The sequence below is a fragment of the Solanum verrucosum genome, unplaced genomic scaffold (genome assembly GCF_900185275.1).
Source record: "Solanum verrucosum unplaced genomic scaffold, falcon-dt-bn FXZP01000112.1, whole genome shotgun sequence".
Lineage (NCBI taxonomy): Eukaryota > Viridiplantae > Streptophyta > Magnoliopsida > Solanales > Solanaceae > Solanum > Solanum verrucosum.
This window is the reverse complement of record NW_026020441.1, coordinates 896807-911389: the sequence shown is the minus strand read 5'-3', so window position 1 is coordinate 911389 and position 14583 is coordinate 896807. Positions and strand designations below refer to the sequence as shown.

Sequence of the window (14583 nt, the reverse complement as noted above, 5' to 3'; positions counted from 1 at the left end):
TAATTAAAAAAATTGAACATAAATTGTACTTGATATGCTCATATCTCTCAACTACTCTTACAAATAACCTATAAAGTAGAAAAAAAAACATACATTAGTGAGTAAATATTAACTTAGAAGTTAAATGCACTAAGATAAAAATTAACAAACATCACTAACTTCTAACTATTTACAAGAAAAATCAATAGTTAAATATTATTGAATAACGAAATTTTAAAAAGTTACCACAAGTTTGAGTCAAAAACACTTCTAATAAAATTTAATCAAAAAAATTATAACTAGTCCACTTGACTAAATATTAATAACTAATTGATCAAATTTTCCCAAGTTCTCAATCAATTGGACTTGATATCCTTCAGTCATGTGAACGAACATTTTGCAAATACTAAGATTAAGAAAGTGCGGCACCGCCAATGAAAATTGTCTTTTATCAATATTATGCTTAGTCATAAGATTAAGACGTTTTTTTTTATTAAAAAAGTATTACTCCCTTCGTTCTCATTTATATTCACCAAATGAATTTCTACTTTATCATTATATTCACCAAATTTAAAGTGATAATAATTGTTATATTGGTGAGAATAATAAATTTTAAAAAGTAACGATGTGATTATAAATTTTATTTACATATGAAACAAATGGTTAGTAGATATAAATGTGGGGTTGTTTTAACAAAATATAAACTCATGGATCAATTATTGTATTAAAATATCTCAAATCATGATATGGAATCACATGGTGATTCCATATCATGGTTTTTGGAGAATATGGTATCAACTCTCATGATATGGAATCAGCATAAAATTGCATGTCCAAACGCTGATTCCATCTCACGACACCATATCGTGATATGGTATCGCATGGCCAAACGCCTACCAAGTGAACTATTTAAAGTTGAGTGACCTTTTAGAAGATATTATCTCCTTTTATATCATCAAAGTCACACAACCTATTTAATTAATTTATTGACATAACATTTTTAAGATTTTGGTTTAAAACAAAAATTCATGTCAACAAATTTTTAATCAAATAGGTTGAATGACTTTATAGGTAAACTATTATAGTAAAATGACTTTGAAGTTATAAAATAAAAAAGTTATAACTTTTTGAGTGAACCAATAGTTGAATGATCTAAGATATTATCTCGGAGTGTGTATCAAACCCATAAAATGTGGAAAACAACGAATCAAGTAAAGATTCTTTGTGGTAATGGTTAAGATATATACCCATTTCAGGAATTTCATACTCCATTGGTTTAAAAAAGAATGATCTATTTTTTTATTTAGTTTGTTTAAAAAAGAATGATCATTTTTTCTTTTCTCGCAACATTTTCATTTCAGCTTTTTGAATGACATGTTTAAAATCACAAGATTAAAGGACATTTTGGTACCTTTGACATAACTTTAATTTAAGACCACAAGATTTATTTATTTTTTATATAAAAAATCTGGTCAAGTCAAATTAGGTCATTTTTTTTAAATGGAGGAAGTAGCAAAAAGCAGAAAAAGACTAGAAAAGGGATCAACATTCAACTCCATATTTTTTGAGGGGTCATTTGATAGAGTATATTGGTAAAAATAATGCATGCATTAATTTTATGTAGTATTAGTAATATCTTGTTTGATATACTTTTTCATGTTATATATAACTAATGCAAGCATTAGTTCTACACTCTATTGTGTATTAAAGTGTGTATTATAACTAATACCTAGAAATTCTAGATATTAGTAATGTAAGATATTTTAATGCATGTATTAGCATGGTTAAAGACCTCAATACTCCTCAATTATTTTTTTACATCTTTTCCATCATAATTGTGAAGAGAATACTTGTAAATAATTTTTTTTATGCAATACATGTTATTTTTAATACATCAAACCGAATAATGTTATCTCATGTATTAAGGTTAGCAAAATAGAAACAAAAAAATAGATGAAACAAATAGAAATAATAATCCGAGTCCACAGAACCCACTGTGTTTACTTAAGAAATGTAATCCCCTCAAGTACCCGAGGTTGCAGATTAATTCCTCCCAAGATAAAACGGATTAACCTATTAGAGAAGTAGCGATACCTCAAACTTCAATAATTTCAGCGAACGCAAGAACAGTAACGACAGCACACACAGACTTAGTCGATCGACAATTTGTTTATGTAAGAAAATGTATGCAGAGAGGAAAAAATTTCAGTGAATGAAAAATGAAAAAAACCTCTTATTTATAGCCATTTGCAGCAAGGAACGCGTCTATTCGGACAATGGTGTCATTCCAGAACGTTGTGTCTTTTTGGAAAAAGTAACGCCTTTACAGAAGAAACAAGTCCCTTCAGAACGTTTTTACAGTTACACGCGAATTTCAAATAAATTCCTTTACGCGAAATTAATTATGTTAATTAATTAACATTCTGAATTAATTTATAAGAGAAAGGAAATCAATTAATGAGATTGATTAAATAAATTTTGTCCAAAAATATTATCAATCAATCACAGCATTTGCCGAAGCCGAAGCTGAGCGACGACGGCGTGAGGGCCCCTTCTTCTTAACCCTTTAAGAAAAAGAAGTGTTTTCTAATATAAGGACAACAATTTTCCTTTCTTCTATCAATATGGGAGAAATGACTTTTCATTTGTAATTTGCAATGACTTTTCATTTTCCCTCCAAAATTGGTTCACCCAAATTTCCATTTTCTCTTCTTATTTCTCATTCACACCTTGCTAAAATCCAACAAATAATGCATAAGAAATAATATATGTATAACTAATGTCAAGCATTACTAATACAAGTATTATTAATACACTATATTTAACATTATTCTTAAGTTCTTATACACTCTATCAAATGATCCTTACTGATTTAGTTAAGACAATTTCTTAACTATATTGCTTATTAGTCCTTTCTCTTGCTTGGAAATTGTTTATTTGAAGTGTTGAAAATTTTCCTTTAATACTATTCCCTATTAAGGAGAAGTCTTTCCAAGAATGTATCAAAGTGTTTCCATGAAGGCCCTCCAATATCAGTTGCTTCTGCTGCTTTCTTCTTCCACTCCAACGCCTTGTCTTTCAACTCCTTACCTTTTTTACCTTCTAACATATCCTTAATAATTGCTTCGATTTCTTGACGCTTTACGTCTTTATTGACCTCAACACCTATTCCCCACTCCGCACAAGCATATCTACAATTTGTTTGTTGCTCAGCAAAGAATGGCCAGCAAATTAGAGGAACTCCTGAACTTATGCTTTCAATTGTAGAGTTCCATCCACAATGTGTTAGAAAAACGCCAATAGATGGGTGGGAAAGAACTTGATCTTGTGGGCACCAACTTGCTAATAATCCCCTGTCTTTAATCTCTTCAAGAAACTCATCAGGCAATACGGCTGAATCACCCATCACTATGCCAGGCCTAACAATCCACAAGAATGGGTGTTTGCTATTTGCAAGTCCCCACGCGAATTCTTTTAGGTCATGGTCTGACATTAATGACACACATCCATAATTCACATAGATTACCGAACTTGGTTCCTGTTTGTTCAGCCACTCAAGACATAGAAATTCTTCTTTCCATAAACTTGGCCTAAATGAACTCAATTCGTTTTCTGGGATGGTTTTTTCCATCAATGAATGTAACATAAATATTTGGGAATCTAGTATTGAATTGACACAGATATGTAGAATGCACAAAAATGCTCTTTAATCACGTGGTCTTAAATATGTCACGTGAAAAGTTAGAGTTAAAGGATTGTCAAAAAAGGAAAGAAACATTTTTTAATGTTTTAAATTGACTAAAAAGAAAAGTAAAACAAACAAATTGAAATTGAAGGAATATGGGGTTGGGCTCTGAGGACGAACCTTTAAACGGGATAATCTCTCTTCTTCTTAGTTCATCATATTGAAGGTATCCCATATAACCACAAGCTGAGGCTGTCCAAAATTGGACATCAAGGATGCCAAATTCTTGTGCAGCCTTAATGGCAAAGCTCAGTATCCCATCTGATATTATACAAGAAATTGGTGGAATGATCGGTGATGAAATAAGCTTTGATAGTAAATCCTGAAAAGGAGTCAAGTAGTTCTTCCTTATCGAGTCACATAAGGAAGCAGGATCTTGAGTTACATCACGATCTGATGGTGGCAATCCTTCCGGGATAGTCTCAAATTGGAAATCTTGGAAACCTTTCACAAAGTCAGGGCCTTGTGATCGGATTAGACGTTTATGGTTATATTCAGTGTTGACAAATGTTACATAAAAACCTCTTGAGTGCAAAATTTTGGCTAATTTCATGAATGGTATTACATGACCTTGTGCAGGAAATGGTACTCACACTGCATGAGGCTTCTTCTCCATGTTTAGTAAAGGGTTCTGTTCTGTTTTCAGTTGTGACTTGTGAACTAATATTGTTCATTGAGCCCATTCTTATACTCCATGTTTATTTTACTTCTTGTCAATCTGAGATTGGAGATTAGGAGTGCTTACCATCCGAATAACTTCCTCTGATCACGTATTATGATATTTTGCTTCTTTTTTTTTAAAAAAAATATCTAAAATTCCAGCTAGCACCCACCTAACTTTGAGACTTTATAATCCTGTTCATCATCTATTTTAGCAATAATTTGTTTGACTATTCCAACACTATCATAATCACTCAGCAACTATATGATCTTTCATTTGCACTATTTAGATTTTCTCTTCCAGCAATCTTTATTGACAATTCATTTCCTACCTTGACTTGACATACTTGGAATCTTTGAATTGAGTTATATATGGAATGACTACCATAAAAATGAAAAATTTACAATGGTAGAGGTACAACCAGGGTGACCCTTAATTAGTTGACACTTGGATAATGGGTTCACTTCTTTATCTTTTTACCATCTCTCTCCTACTCACCTCTCTTTTCTTTTATTTTCTTAAGATGTTGATATATTGAATAAAAAAAAAAAATTAATAAATATTTTTTTGTCACAATAACTAAAAATATTTTTAGGACTAAGTATTTAAAATACTCATTATCATTCAATATTTTTAATAATATCAAATTAACTAAAAAATATTTAGTGTTTTCTCAATTACTAGCATCTAAAAAAACAAATTAATTCAAATTTAGTTTTCCATAATTTTTTTTAATTGTGTTTTAGCTCATATATTTATAGTCATTGTTATTTTAATTATGTTTTTAGTTCATATATTTAGAGTCATTCTCTTAACAGAGAGTATCCGTTATTTTTTTAAATTTAAGTTATAATTTTTTAAAATACTTAATAGAAAAACGTTGGGAAATATATATTCTAACTGGATGTACGTAAAGACACGAAAAATGAATTCTAATAATATTAAGGCTGAATTATATTATAATAATAATAATAATAATAATAATAATAATAATAATAATAATAATAATAATAATAATGATGATGATGATTAGTTAATTTAAAATTATATGGAACCGATTGATTTTTAATGTTAACAATTTTAAAAGTGTTTAAGTTATTTTAACAGAAAATGTATTTATCGATTTTTTTTATCAAATGCATTAATTATTTAATAATGTTTTGAGAATTAGATATTAATTAGGAGTAAAAAAAAATGAAAGAAAAGAGAGGTGAGTAAGAGAGATGGTAAAGAGGTAAAGAAGTGGACCCATTATCCAAGTGACAATTAATTAATAGAGGATCACCCAATTATTGTTGGTTGTGCCTCTACCATTGTAATTTTTTTATTATATTATAACCCTTTTTATGGGAAAATTTTTACAATGGTAGAGGCACAACTAGTGCTAGCAGGGGGACCGGGTCGGCCCGCCCCAGCCCGCGACCGGTTCGAGAATCGGCTCGCCGGACCAGGTCCCGTAACTTCTCACGGGTTGGGAGGGATGCGGGATAGGGGACCTGCGGGATAGGGGACCGGTTAGGGGCCGGTTCACCCTTTGGTCCCGGTCGAACCGACCCATCTGAATCGGCCGGTTTCGCGGGATCCCCTCAATTTTAATTTTTTTATTTTATTTTATATTTAAATTATATCCGTTGGGGACCGTTGGGGCAACGGCTAGTGCCCCCCCCCCCCCCCCCCCCCCCAAACGAATTTATTCACCTTTTTCACTTCCCCTACCACCCCTGTACTTTTAATACTTTAATTTAAATCCTCAAGTTATCATAAATACACTTTAATCCATTTTTAATAGGGAAAAGGGCCTGATATACCCCTCAACTTTATCATTTGGAGCTAATATGCCCCTTGTTATGAAAGTGACTCATATATACCCTTACCGTTATACAAACGGCTCACATATACCCTACCGTTACAAAATAAGCTCACATATACCCTTCATTTAAAGGAAGTGAAAAAATTAGTTTTAAATTTATATTTTGGACTTTTAATTTTCTTAAAAATTATTTAGGGGTATATATGATTCTTCTAGCAAAGTTCAAGGTACTTTTTCATACATAAATTTGACTTTTTGATTATAACTATTTGAGTTTCTTATTCTTATTTTATTTTTTTCTTTCATTCCTTAGTGTAAAGAAAAAAATTTATAACTATTTTTTTGTGGCTATATTATAATTTAAAACTATGTTTTTTTGTCTATATTGTAATTTAATTTTTGTATTTGAAGAAACAAATTTGGTCATCTATAATAAGTTTTACAAGAATATTAGTGAAACATAAATAAATTTGACCATCAAAATAATAAATCTAAATTAGTCATTAAAACCAAAAAAAAGTAAAAAAAAATATGTTTGAGGAGAATTAAATATACTCATATGGGATTATATTTTTTTTTATATAAAAATTAATCTAAAATTAATTTGTTTTCATTTCCTTTAGAGGAAAGGGGTATATGTGAGCCATTTGTGTATGAGTAGGGGTATATATGAGTCACTTTCATAACGAGGGGTATATCAGCTCTAAATGACAAAGTTAAGGGGTATATCAGACCCTTTTCTCTTTTTAATATTATAAATACCCCTCTATCCCTTATTATTTCTTACAAAATCATCTATTTTCTATATCCTCTCAATCTTAAGTCTCAATTTTTTATTCCATTTAAGTCTCATATTATATCAGAATACATATATTTCAATTCTAAATTTTCATATTATATCAGAATATATATAATTCTCATATTTGCTATCAAGTATTGGAGTCCCAAATTACAAGTTACAACAAACTGCAAGCTTCAAGAATCGGTTATAACGTCTTCTATTAATGCAGACGTTTGGTACATTCGTTTCATAATATTTATATTTTATTTTTTGTCATTAATTTTTGTGTTATTATTATTTTTATATTACACTTTACATATAATTAAATATGAGTTCTAACAAAAAAGATACCGGTAAAGGAAAAGAGAGAACCAAGTGACATTAGTAAATTATTTAATTTTAATAAAAAAAGTAGTAAGGAAAAAAATAAGAGTAAATGTGGTGGTACTTCTTCTAAATCAATGTCTAGAGTTAGATTTAATACAAATGATTCTACTTATGTTGATGATACTTCTTATGATATTGATTCAAATGTTCAACTCGATCATGAAATTTTACAACAAATTTATGGTGATATTAATCCTTACCTTGATGAAAATTCAAGTGAAGAAGTAGAAGTTGGTTCGGGAGAAGAGGAATTAGAAGATACACCTACTAGTCCGGTGACAGAAGTTCCAAATGAAACTACAAATTCAACGGAGCAAAATTGTGGACGCCCAACCCTTATACCTCCTACAAGGGAGAAGATGAAGTATCAACACCCTAAAACTTCTGTTGTGTGGCAATTTATGACTTTAGATAAGAAAAACTCTATTGCTATTTGTAATAAGTGTAAGCAACCTTTTAAACATAGACAAGGTGGAGGTCAAGGTGGGATGGGGGACTTAAATAGACATTTGTTATCTTGTGTGCCGATTCAATATAAAGAAGCTAAATCATGAGCCAATAGAAAAAAAGGAATTTCAGTTAATGATTTTGATATTAATGTTAATGAATCGGTAGGGGCTTCTAACATGGTTCAAGGAACATTAAATCCTTCTAACCCCGGTGGTCCACTAACACAACGTAAATATAATACGGAAAGAGATCGTGAAAATTTAGCTAAAATGGTTTTTGTTTGTGGTTTGCCTTATAGTTTTCCTTCACATCCCGATTTTATTGAATATATTAAACAAACTTATAATCCTACTTATAGAGGTTTTTCAAGAAATACTGTTAAATCTGATGTTTTTGTATATCAAGGTAAACATTGTCAATATCTTTGTTGTATATTTAGCATATTAGATTGTAGAGTGTCTATATCTTCGGACATGGGTCGTAGTGTTAATGAACGTGATTATTTAACTATTACAACACATTGGATTGATCATAACTGGAATTTGCAAAGAAGAATCTTAAGTTATAAAGAATGTGTACAGAAAAAAACTGGTACATATTTAGCTTCAAATATTTTGAGCGTTCTAGATTATTACATGCTTATAGATAAAGTAATGTTTGTCACATTAGATAATGCATCTAATAATACAAACGCTGCCAGTATGTTAAAAACTAGATTATGTCCAATTGATGTTAATTCTTTTCATGTTATTAGATGTGTTGCACATACATTAAATTTAGTTGTACAAGATGGTATTTCATTATTTAAATGTGGTTGTATGAAAATTGAATATGCTGTTGCCTGGATTTTTTATGTTCATAGAGTTGCTAGAATTAGAGATTTTAATGAGCGTTGTGTACTATGTGATTTGCCATAAAGAAAAATTTCAAGACATATTAAAACAAGGTGGAATTCTTTTTACAAAATATTTTCAGTTGCTTACGAATATGAAGGACCCGTACAAATGGTGTTTAATGCTCATAATGCTGACCCATTAGAGAGAATTTGTGAAGAAAATTGGAAATAAACTAATGAACTATTAGAATTTTTAAGACTTTTTTATGATGCTACAACCATGTTTTCTGGAATTTATTATCCTACTATTTCATCAGTATTAATAAATATTTGTGCTATTTCAATTCAATTTTTTAGATACAAAAAAATTGAAAAATTTAGAATTGCAATTGAAGGTATGATTGAAAAATTTTAAATTTTTTTTTTTCTATTCCTCAATTTTTTTTTAACTGCTACTTTACTTCATCTTAACTATAAATTACGAGGTGTGCAGGGACTTGTTGACACTTTTTATGATACTTTAGAAATTTTACCCGAAAATAATTCAACTTGTGAAATTTGTAAGTCTAGCATAAAAGTAGAAGCAAAAATTTTGTATGAAAAATATAGAAGTATAGGAAATACTCAAGGAGAAGTTGATCATACTTCTAATCCTCAAAGTAAGACTCGAATTTCAAGTTATATGCGAGGTTTTCTTAGTCTTAATTCTACTAATCATGATGATTTTGAAGAATATCTTAATCAATCTTTAGAAACAGTAGAAGACGGAGATGACAATGAAAATTTATTAGCATGGTGGAGGAGGCAGAGCATTGCATTTCCAATTTTGAGCAAAATGGTTCGTGATGTTCTAGCTATTCAAGCTTCATCAGTTGCATCGGAGTCTACTTCTAGTGCGGCAAGGTTTCAACTTGGCGATCATAGACATTCATTGGAAGAAGAAAGTTTGGAAACATCATTTTTATTTAGAGACTGGGTCAACGCCGAGAGGAGGAATTATAATTTGCCAAGGTTAAGTTCCAAACAAGAAGCTTGAATTAATGAAGTTATTAGATCTAGTGATGATGAATTAGAGTCACAAGAGTTTCTAGCAAGTTTGCCAACACCGGAGGATGTTACCATCGATATGATGCGACAATTAGAATTGAATTTTAAAGGAAAATACAAATATTAGATTACATCCGAGAACTAATTGAAACAGAACCCTTCCTAGAAAGTGGCTGCGTAAATTAGTTACTCATCTAATAGTTGTAACAAATATTAGTTTTACATATGAGAACTTATTGAAACAGAACCCTTCCTAGAAGGTGGCTCCGTAGATTAGTTACTCCACTAATATTTGTAAATTGTAACTTCTAAGTTCTAAGTTGCAATTAGATTTTATTGAATAAATTTGAAGGCTTTATTCAAGTCTTTTTTATATAACTATTGTCTTGCATTTTAATTTTAATTTTAAAATACTTAATTTAAAAATTAAAATTTGACATTTGAAATTTCAAGTTAAATTCTTTTAAAATATTTAAAATACAAATTTGAACTTCTCAAATTTGAAATTTGAAACTTGAAACTTGAAACTTGAAACTTGAAATTTGAAATTTGAAATTTGAAAACTTAAGCATTTTTTATTAGCTAAAAATGTTATTGAAAACTAAATAAACTAAAAATGCTATTCAATAACATATAATTTCAATACAAATAAATAAACATATATAAAAAAAATAATCCCACGTCCCGTCTCATCCGGTCCCGCCAAACCCCGTCCCATCCCGTATACATAGTGGGACGGGATGGGACGATTTTTTATCCCCCCAATCCCGGTCCCCCCAAAATCCCGGCCAAGGCGTCCCCTGTCCCGTTCCGTCCCCCAGTCCCTGTCCCCGTCCCCTTGCCAGCCCTAGGCACAACCAACAATAGTTGGTTGATCCTCTATTAATTAATTGACACTTGGATAATGGGTCCACTTCTTTACCTCTTTACCATCTCTCTTACTCACCTCTCTTTTCTTTCATTTTTTTTACTCCTAATTAATATCTAATTCTTAAAACATTATTAAATAATTAATACATTTGATAAAAAAAATCGATAAATACATTTTCTGTTAAAATAACTTAAACAATTATAAAATTGTTAACATTAAAAATCAATCGGTTCCATATAATTTTAAACTAACTACTCATTATATTATTATTATTATTATTATAAGTTATCATAAAAGAAAAGAGAGGTGAGTAGGAGAGAGATAGTAAAAAGGTAAAGAAGTGGATCCATTATTCAAGTGCCAACTAATTAATGGAGGGTCACCCAACTATTGTTGGTTGTACCTCTGTAAATTTTTCATAATATAATGTCTTTACATGACCAATAATATACTCCAATCATTTTTATCTACTGTATAAAATTTGACTAATACTCTTTCTTTTCTGCAGTGTCATACACAACTTGTTTTATGTCTTCCTTTGATATTTTTTGTGCAACTATTAGTAGGTGAACAATGGTCTAGTGTGGAAAATATTTTCAGACCCCTTTATGCGCTTCACAAGCTAATATATATGTATAATTATTTTATTTTTTAATACAAATATAGAGTTTATGGAAAAATTACTGGGTTTGTCAAACCCACGGACCCTAAGTTAGCTCAGCCTCTAGGGTTGGGTTTAGTATTGTTGCGGTAAAAGATGAGTTAATATCAAAATAATTAAGCTTTGTTTTATATTAATATAAATCACCCAACTTAAGTATATCTTCAAAAATCACTCGACTATATTTATTATTAAAATAAATTTGATATAAAAAAATAAGATTTTTATCAAAGGTTAAAGAGGAAAGCTCTTTTAATAGTGACAATCTACCCATTTTCCTGCTTGCAAGTTTTTCCAGCTTCGTCTAATTAACTCCACATATGGAGACATCAACAACTAAGGGTGTGTTTGGTGTAAGACTGGGCACCGAACCGGAATGGAACCATCAGATCGGAATGAACTGGTATCGAACCGGCCATGGGATGGTTTGATCGGGTCGTTAACCGGTATCGGGATGAGCCGGACCAGAATTACCAGAATGGAGGCTCAGTTCCAACCCGTCCCACTATACACAGGGATAGAATCGGTATGAACCGGAATGGAACAGGATAAACGGGACGACACATATAGCTACTTCAAAAAATAATAAAAAAATTTTGAGTTATTTTGAATTACGAAAATATGAATGTTTTTTTTATTTTTCTAAGTTTAATAGTTTTGAAATTTATAATGTAATTTTACTTAAGTTTATTTTAAATATATTTTTTTTAATTTTTACTTATATAAGTTCGTAAGTTAAGTTTCATAAAGCTTTTTTTTAAAAAAGTTTTTCGGCTTAAGTTTTTAACATTTGAATCTTTTGAAGTTTATAAGTTATTAAGTTATATGTTATAAGTTATACTTATAACTTGTAATTTAAATAACTTGTTGCAGGGCTATTTTTAATTAATTAACAATATTTTATCAGGGCCGGACCAGATCGGATCGAAACAGAACCGGGATGAATCGGTACCGGCATACCGGTATCAAATCATGATACCGTTTCGTTTCGTTCCGAGTACCGATTCATTGTATCCCATTCCTTCCCGAATGTTGAAAAAGAAGGAAGCTGACGATTGAAACATGTCAAAGGAACAGTTCCAACGAAGCTGACTGACGAGTTTACAACACTGTTGTAGAATTAGAGTCGTACTAGGATTAGACTACTTATATTAATTAGGATTATATTACAACTAGAATTATATTATGATTAGGATTATATTACAACTAGGATTAGATTATTTATAATTGCATTATTATTATTATTATTATTATTATTATTATAGGTATTGTAGTAGGACTCTAAGTATAGTTAACTTAAGACTCTACAATTCTCCCTATATAAGGAGGTTGTAACTCAACATTATTTTCATCAATACAATCCTTGATTTCTCTAATTCTAGACGTGAGATTTCTATATGGTATCAGAGCATAAAAGCTCTTCCGCTCTCTGAGTATTGATCAAAAAAAAAAAAAACCACACGTTGCAATAGCCCCTTCTACCGAAACCATGTCAACCTCCTCACTTCACCAAATAATTACCGCTTGCTCCATTAAATCTAAGCCAACAAACTACCTCATATAGAGGACACAAATATCCCAATTGATTCAGGTGATGAAACTAACATATCTTATCTATGAACCAAGTAAAAGTAGTTATTCCACTGGACAGACTGCTGGGAAAGTTGTAAAAGTTAAGAAGGATGCAAAAGATAGTGGCACCATTGATGATTGGAAGGAGAAAGATGTGTTACTAAGGAGTTGCATCTCAAGCACCTTGACCGAAGAAAGCATGCACCTAATTGTGGGCTGCTCAACTGCCAAAGAGATGTGGGGATGCTTGGAAAAAGCTTATATTCAAGCAACAAAAACAATTAATTTTGCTAGAGGTTTAGGTCTCAAATACAAGACCTTTATCATATTAGGTAAGACACCATATTCCACTCTTAATCTATTTGTTTATACTCTCACGAGTTTTGATATAAGGGAAGATGAAGAAGAGGTGCCACAACAAAACCACAACATGGTATTATCTGCTCAAAAAGGCAGGGGAAGAGGAAACAACAATATTAACTCCAGTGAAACAGGTTTTAAGCTTGCTGGACAGGGAACAGGTTCTAAGAATAGTCAATATGGACCAGGTTCTCTGAACAATAAAAGTTCTCAAAGTGAAAATAAGGAGAGAAATAATATAGAGTCATGTCAAATCTGTGGTAGGAATAATCATACTGCTCTTAAGTGTTTTTATTGGTGGAACTACTTGTATCAATCTGCAGATGAACTATCACAAGCAACGATTAGACATCACATTCATATCGAAGCATTGACAAACCAAGTTTTTGCTGGGTATTCAAAGTTTTTTTTTCTGCGTATTCGAATCAAGCTAGGAGTAACCGGTCCTCTACTCACTAGCTTGAGGGGAAGTGTTGAAAAAGAAGGAAGCTAGCGATTGAAACATGTCAAAGGAACATGTCCAACGAAGCTGACTGACGTGTTTGTAGCAAGTGTTGATGAAGAAGGAAGCTGACGATTGGAACATGTCAAAGGAACATGTCCAACAAAACTGACTGACGAGTTTACAACACTGCTATAGAATTAGAGTCGTACTAGGATTAGACTACTTATATTAATTAGGATTATATTACGACTAGAATTATATTATGATTAGGATTATATTACGACTAGGATTAGATTATTTATAATTGCATTATTATTATTATTATAGTAGTAATAAGTATTGTAGTAGGACTCTAGGTATAGTTAACTTAGGACTCTACAATTCTCCCAATATAAGGAGGTTGTAACTCAACATTATTTTCATCAATACAATCCTTGATTTCTCTAATTCTAGACGTGGAATTTCTACACCGAATAGTATCGGAACGGACCGAAATGGTACCGGTACAACCCGGTTTGGTGCCCAGTCTTTGTTTGGCGTATAAATGATAACTTCTTAAATTTTAAATATTTTTCAATTTTAAAAAAAAAATAATTTGATGGGGTTGGCCTGGGTGGGGATTGGGGCGGAGGGGGGGTAGGGGTGGAGGTTGAAACCCTAAGAAACTTGATCCTTCCCTTTTCGAATTCGTTCAGCTTGTTCTTGGTCTACAAACAATCAATATAATACGGGAATCAATAAACAATCATTAACTACCCAGATTACTAACAATTCTATGAACCCTAGATCAAACTCATGATACCAATAATACAAATTAGGGTTGTTTCCACCATAGAATCTATAACAAAACCTTCCCTCATCAATATTCACCCATTTATTACATTCTACGGATCCAAAAATGGATTAGGGGAGTGAAAAGCCTACATTTAGCCTCAAGAATGGTATAAAATGAGTAAGGGTCGCCTGGGGGTCGTTCCTT

At 31.2% G+C, this 14583-nt stretch overlaps 1 protein-coding gene and 1 pseudogene across 2 annotated transcripts in view; one reads left to right on the top strand and one right to left on the bottom strand.

The window, feature by feature from the left end:
* The window catches only part of LOC125808456 (ras-related protein RABH1e), a 942753-nt gene that overhangs the window by 124167 nt on the left and 804003 nt on the right, over positions 1-14583 (top strand). The gene's annotated exons all lie outside the window — the stretch shown is intronic.
* On the bottom strand, positions 2898-4340 carry LOC125808420 (linamarin synthase 1-like; annotated as a pseudogene).